Here is a 7,328-nt window from a genome sequence, read left to right on the forward strand (position 1 = left end):
TTGGGCTTGGGCTTTGTCTTCCAACATATATTAAATAGGGATAAAGTTGGAAAGTTATTAAATTTTAAGTAAGAGTTAATGAAGTTTAAGATTTCCCTTAGTTTGTGTGAAACATACTGAAAGTGTCTTATAAATAAGACTAAAGGAGTATAAATTAAAACTTCGTCCCACTTCTAAGCCCGGGATTTTTCTTCTTCATTGAGCACAAATTTTCCTATTCAAGCTTATTTTTATGACCCAATTAGTGAAATGCTATAAATTACAGTGACTTTTTTCCCAACATGAGAAAATTGCATTTTTCTTCCTTTGTCCTCATTGCAAAGGGCAAGGGGACCCACTCAAGGAGAAATAGTAAACATTGATATGGCTTTTGAGTCAAATCTAGTGGTTGTCATACTAGTCCATATCATTACTTAGAAATCATCTCCAGACTTTTCAGAAGAGAGCTGAATATGCTTCTAGAATCATTTTTCTCAGCTTCCTTTTCACCTTCTAGTGAAGAGCTACCTCAGCTTGTTAAAAAAAACGAAAAAAAAGAGAGCTACCTCATTATTCTGCATGATGAAGCACATGGCAACTCTTAAAAACAGGGTTAAGAAAGAACAGTCCAGTGCTTATTTCCATCTCCAACGTTTCTTCTATTTCTTTGTTCCTTTGCGTTAAATCTGCATTTTTCTACTTACAAGCTACAAATAAATAAATAATTGAAACTATATTTTTGTTAGGTGAATGATAACAACATTCTATCATTTCAAATGGAAACAAGAAAATCTAGCTCATTGTTAGTTGAAGTATTTTCTCTTGTGTGGGAAAAGGATGATGATGTTGAGCTGAGAAAAGGGAAATAGCCAAAAAGGTTTGTTATTGGGTTAATACAAATTTTAGTTTTTTAAATTTGGGTCAATTTTAGTATTGGTCTTTGAAATTTTAAATGCATAATATTGGTTCCTATAATTTTGGCCGTTACAAAACGTTGGTCCCTAGCACTTTTACACTGTTAATTTCATCTGAGATGCCATTAATATTGTTAACCTGATGAACTGGATTAGGGCTGCACATTGACCAAACCAGACTAGGTTAGTGCCTAACCCTTGGTCTAGTCAGGAAACATGCTCAAGTTTGGGAAAGGTTGCCTGTATTCTAGTCCAACCCAGGCTTAGCCTGAAACTAGACCAGACTGGGTTCGGTCCATCGGGCTTCAGACTAGTCCACTGGATTGAAGTATTTTTTTTTTAAAGAAAAAAACTTGAGACCTGAAATGGGCTAATAAATTAGGGTTATCAAATCTTAAAACCTCTACCTTAATATAGCGGCTGCCAACCACTAATGCATCCAAATTGGCATTACTGAAACATAAGTGAAATGTTTAATAAATATGAACAAGAAGAATAAGCAATCTGTACAGTATTTCCTTTGATGAAAATGAAGGACTAACATTCCATACTTAATGTACCTTCTGGATGGGGAAAGAAAAAAGGAAATTGCAAAAATGCTGCAACCATTGATGAAAAAAGGAGACCAAAAACAACAAACAATAGAGGAAATTGGAGTGAAGAATTAGCAAGAAAAAAAGAAAAAGGAAAACAGATAGGAGAGTAACAATTAAACTCAGATCTAGGAAAGGATTAATTAGAGAGCCCTTAAGAATCTAAATGAAGCTTTGTACTATCAAATCTTTGAGAAGCCAAGTGTGGAAACGATGGAGAGCAATACTATTGATGAAGAACAACGTAGAGTCGTGATGTGAAGAATTGAAGAGGATTGAGACTTGAGAGTTGCGATGGACCAACACAGTGAATAATCAAAGAATGAAATGGCAAACGATAAAGAGTGATGAAGTAACAAGCGGCCCTATGCTAGATGCCGTTGCAACATTGCAATGAACGGACCTAGGGAAGAAGAGAAGACAAAAGCAAAATGGGAAAGTGAAGTAGAGAAGGGTAGAGAAAATGGGTTTGACAAAATGAAAGAATAAATAAATTTTAAAAATATTAATATAAATATCGGGCCAGACCAAACCAGACTATCTATTCTAGAGAGTGAGCCCGTAACCTGGTTTGACCCGATGATCAGTCTAGTCTGGTTTGGTCTAATTTCTTGCTTGGGCTGTGGTTTTTTCCAAGTTGGACTGGATCGGGTTTTGTTGGACCAGATTGGGCTACCTGGACTAACAAGGTTTTTGCACAGGCCTAAGCTGGACACATAAGTTGGCACATATATGGATCTTATGTAGAAAAAAGAAAAGGAAAAAGCAAATAAATAGGTTTAAAAAAAGCACTGTAGAGAAATAAAAACATAAGCACAATGGTTTGATACAAATAGCAAAAAAGAAGGGTTATTGTTGATGGAGGGTCAATGAAGGTCACGAAGGGCGAAAGCAACAAAGGTTTGGCAAAGATACTCAGATGAAGGCAAAAAAAAGCCTGATGAATTAGTGTTTACTATCATGGCTGCTCTTTTGGCACTGTCCAAATAGTGTAGTCAATTCTTAAATGATTGCAAGTCAATTATATATTAATTCTCAGAGCTATTGGGATTTTTAATTAATTAGTATTTTTCATGGAGAAGCATCATCCATTCCAATTACTATTTTTGATCAGACTACAAATGAGGTCTTATAATTAGAACCGGAAATAGTGTGTGTATATATATATATATATGATCCCAATTCCAAAGTTGTGAGAAATCATGAATTGATGGAGTCATGTAATGGAAAAAGAAAAAAAAATAATGATGTATAGAGAGAGGGTACATACAATTACAAAACAAGGTTAATGAAGGATCCCATGCGATAGTTGGGAACAAGGAAGGCTCTTATCATTTCCCATTATTTCGCTTTATAACTAGCCTTTTCCTATTCATTTTGCTAATTACCCTTTGCATTCACATATCAGCATATCAATATAATTAAAATAGAATATATATATATATATATATATATATAGTGTGTTAGGCAATCTCTGAATTAAAGTACAAATCAAAATGTTGGCTGTTAATACTAGCATAAAGATATCTTTATTTTATTAGCTTAGTTTTTGGTCTAAAAAACAAAGACAAACATAAATGTAATCTGAGTTGAAACTTGGCATCATTTTAGTTTGAGATCATGAATCATAGCTGGTTCCAACAATATCATAGCTGGTTCCAACAATATCATAGTTAAATATGATGAATTTCAGTTGCATATAATAGTAGCCAGCAAGGCATTATCGATGAAGTATACATGATAGGGCAGAATCGGCACCTAGAAACATGAGTTCTTCTTTTCATGACGCATAATATAAGCTGAAAACTAGAAAAACATTAATTTACATATTTTATTCTAAGATCTAATAACCAAAGCATATGGCATACTTGGGAGATAAATCCATCACAAGCAAGCTAGTAGGTGTTGTCAAGGTGAGTCTTAGGCACCATTCTCTTATCCGCACATAAAACATGCCTTTTTTTTTTTGGAATTAAAATATGCCACTTGGACCATGGAGTTGTAGTTTCTTTTCTTTCTTTCTTTTTCCCAAAAGGAGAAGTATTATTGCAAAGCTGCATGAATTAGTGGGGGAGATCAACAACGTGTCTGGCAAGCGTCCATTTCTTTTTTTTTTTCCCCCTGTTGTATGTGTGAGTTCGTTTTTTTCCTTCCTTTGACTTACTTGATATTATTCATTAAGGGGGTGTTTGACAATCTCTAAACCATGGTTTCAGAAGTATTTTTTCGCAAAACAAGATCAATTCCTTCACATATTTACTTCGTAAACCGTAAAAGCACTTCTGAAACCATGGTTTGGTTTCTATCCAAACACCCCCTGAATCTCCAATTCAAATGGAAGAGTTGAGCCTCCTAATTCATCATCTGCATTCTTGAGCAGGTCCCAGTCCTATTTTTCAAGATATATTACTCAGAATTTCTATTAAGAAATTAATTTAAAAATTTGAATCTCCTTTCAAGGTCAAATCCTTCAAATCCTTCGTTTGGAAAGTAGATCATCAAAGGGACCCAAACTAATAATTTCTGCAATTACACATCTTTTTACAGCAACGTCGTTCCCTAATAGGTGCTGGGTGGAAAGCTGCCTGGAAAAACAATTTATTTTTGCATTTTAAGGGCAATAATTTATCATGGAATAATCTGTTTGGAATTCTCAGTGAACACTGGGGGGATGGGTATAGACTAAAGAAGAGATAACGAGACCAGGATTTGGGATGGCTTGCAATTTATGCCGAAGGAGAATGCTCTTACTGCAAAAAGTAAAGGGCATGTTAATGGTGATTACAATCATGCTATTAAGGACGTTAGTAATAGTTCATAAAATAGCAACACAATAATTTGAAGCGGTTTTATAGGACCGTTACCCATATGGTCAAGCCTTATACACTTTTTATATTTTGCATTGAGATAAATTAACAAAATTTTAATTTGAGTAATATACTACCTCCGGTCCTAATCATAAGAGCTAGTTGACTAATTTGAGAAGATTAATGAAAGAAGTTGTTATTTGTAATAAATAGGTGTTATCTTTTCTAAAATATCCTTGCTAATTAAGTGTATTAGCTAGAACTACCATTATTAGAACGATTTTCTTTAAAAAATGCATAAATTTGAGAGACAAAGTGAATTGAGGTATTATATTTATGACCAAAATAAAAGTCAAACAAAGTCTTATATTAAGAAACGGAGGTAGTAATATAATTAGTGATTTTTTTAAGTTTAACAATCTAAGTAGGAAGTTGCATAGTTCAGCTTCCTTTTGAAATGAATTTTTCTAACTATTAATCACACGTATATAATTAACATAAGACAAAAACTATTGGATAGAAGGCTGTATCGTTAATTTTCCTTATTTTTATCAAATGTGAGATTTTTTTCTGGCTATCTTTTTTATTTTGAACTTACATATTTAATGCTCCCTTGTTATATTGAAATTACATAACTAAGGCCATAGTTGTATTTTCATTTACATAGGTATTTCTATTTCGTTCATTTTCATTAATTTACTTTTTCCCATTACATTTCACATGTGATTGTAATTAGTTTTTTTTACTTAATTTTTTTCCTTTTTTTTGATAAAATAAGTTTTATTTTTTTATTTTTTTTAGGCATATGTTCTTTTTATTGAGAATAACCTTATTCGAAACATATCTCTCTCAGGGGGTATTTGGCAGCATCTTTTAATTATGGTTTTAAAAGACTAAACTGCGTGGAAACCTAAACCTTGATCACTTGTTCGATTTTTTTTTTGATATAGATGAGGGCCCAAGGCCCAGGAAAAGAAAGGTTTAACTAGGGGAAGAGAATCCCAATTGTTCACGTACAACGCACTCCCTGATATAATCAGGGCACAATTCTAAAACAGAGGACTCAGAAATTCCTCTCTTAGCCAGTGTGTCAGCTATGGTATTGTGCGATCTACAAATATGCTGCAATTTAACCTCCCAAGGTCACTGAATCATCTTCCGGATATTAACCATCAGTAGAGTACTTGTTGGAGAAACTATAGGAGAATTCAAGGCATCTATCACAAGTTTAGCATCGGACTGCACCATTAACTTCCTCACACCATAATCCCACGCCAGAGATAGCCCTTTGTGAATAGCCCATTGTTCTGCTTCCAAGATTGAGCAACTCCCTATTTGATGACAAAACCCAGTAATCCACTCCCCTTTTGAATTTCTCAAATAGCCCCCACAGCCAGCTTCATTAGAAATACTCGATTTAGCCCCGTCGACATTCAGCAAGAACCAATCAGGGGGCGGTGGTTGCCAATTTGTTCGAGAATCATTGCTATCATTTACCTTCAGTCTAGTCGTACAAGGTAAGAAATCCTACTCCTTGTGCACATAATTTTCCCATGTATTCAGGATAACATCTACTGGGTTCGGAGGCTTCTTAAAATGGTTCTCAAACATAAATTTATTCCTCCAAACCCAAAGTCTCCAAACGGCCACACCCCAGATTAAACTCCAATCACCACAGTCATTGGATCCTAACTCGTGTCTCATGTTTAGCTTTATCCAATCACAGAGGTTAGCGTTGAAAAATTTATTCACAAACTTAGGAGCAATAAGGTTCATCCATACCTGTTTAGCATAAGAATAATCTCTAACAATATGGAGGGTGTCCTCACAGTAAGAGTTGCAATAAGCACACAAAGGGGAGGAATTCGCCCATTGGCTCCTCCACATATTAGTCGGAAGTCTATCATGGACAAGACGCCACAAGAAAACTCTGATCCTTTCTACCCCTTTCCATTTCCAGATAGCTTTAAAAAGCTCATTATAATAATGAGGAGGGTTCTTTTCTATTAAAGCATAAGCGCTTTTCACAGTGAAATTTCCATCAGTTGAAGCACTTCATATCATAAAGTCTTCACCTGCATTAGCCATTGGTGGTAAGACACCCATAAGATTTTTGATGATTGTAGGGCTCACTATTTCTGCCAATTTCCGCAAATTCCACGAACCATGCTCCACCTAGTCCGCAACAAAGCTGTTTTCTTCCTCAACAGTAAGAGGTCTCTGACAAAAGTCTTTTATCCTCTTATCACCAAACAGCCAATAATCAGTGAAGAAATTAACAAATTCGCCATTTCGGATCTCCCATTTCACTCCTTTGTCCAGAATTTCTTCCTGTTTACAAATGAAGTGCCAAAGATTGGAATCCCCCCTACAAGCTCTCAGTAGATTCTCTTCATTTTTCATCATTTATTTCTGAGATAGTAATTCTGCCCAGAGACTGTCCTTCCTTTTGATCAGCTTCTAGGCAATCTTGGCACCACAAGCTCTATTCAGGGAAGCTAACTTCTTAAAACCCAGGCCACCAAAATCTTTAGGCATAGAAATTCTATCCCATCCAATAGAATGGGATTTGTTGTAACCCCAAATGAAATCTCTTTGCACTCTTTGCACTTCATAACAGATCTTCCTGGAAAGAGAAGCCACTTGCATCAGATAAAGAGGGATTGTACTGAGAATAGATTTCGCAAGTGTGATATGTCCTGCCATAGACAAACTGTCAGCCTTCCAAGCAGAGAGTCTCGATCGCACTCTATCCACAACATAATGAAAAGAATCGGTATTTTTCCTCTTTCTAGTCATAGAAAAACCCAAATATTTACCTATTTCTGTCGAGATTTGCATCGGAGTGACCTCTTTGATTTTCATTTTGATACTACCATTTACTTTAGGGGAAAAGAATAAGGAAGATTTACTTCTATTAACCTTCTCCCCTGAGGTAGTAGAAAATCTTTCCAAACACTCCATCATACAATTGGCTTGTTTTTCAGTCGCATCCCCAAATAACAGCAGATCATCCGCAAACATTAAATGAGAGA

Source organism: Neltuma alba, unplaced genomic scaffold (genome assembly GCF_004799145.2).
Source record: "Neltuma alba isolate B1F8T4 unplaced genomic scaffold, ASM479914v2 tig00012912_pilon, whole genome shotgun sequence".
NCBI lineage: Eukaryota > Viridiplantae > Streptophyta > Magnoliopsida > Fabales > Fabaceae > Neltuma > Neltuma alba.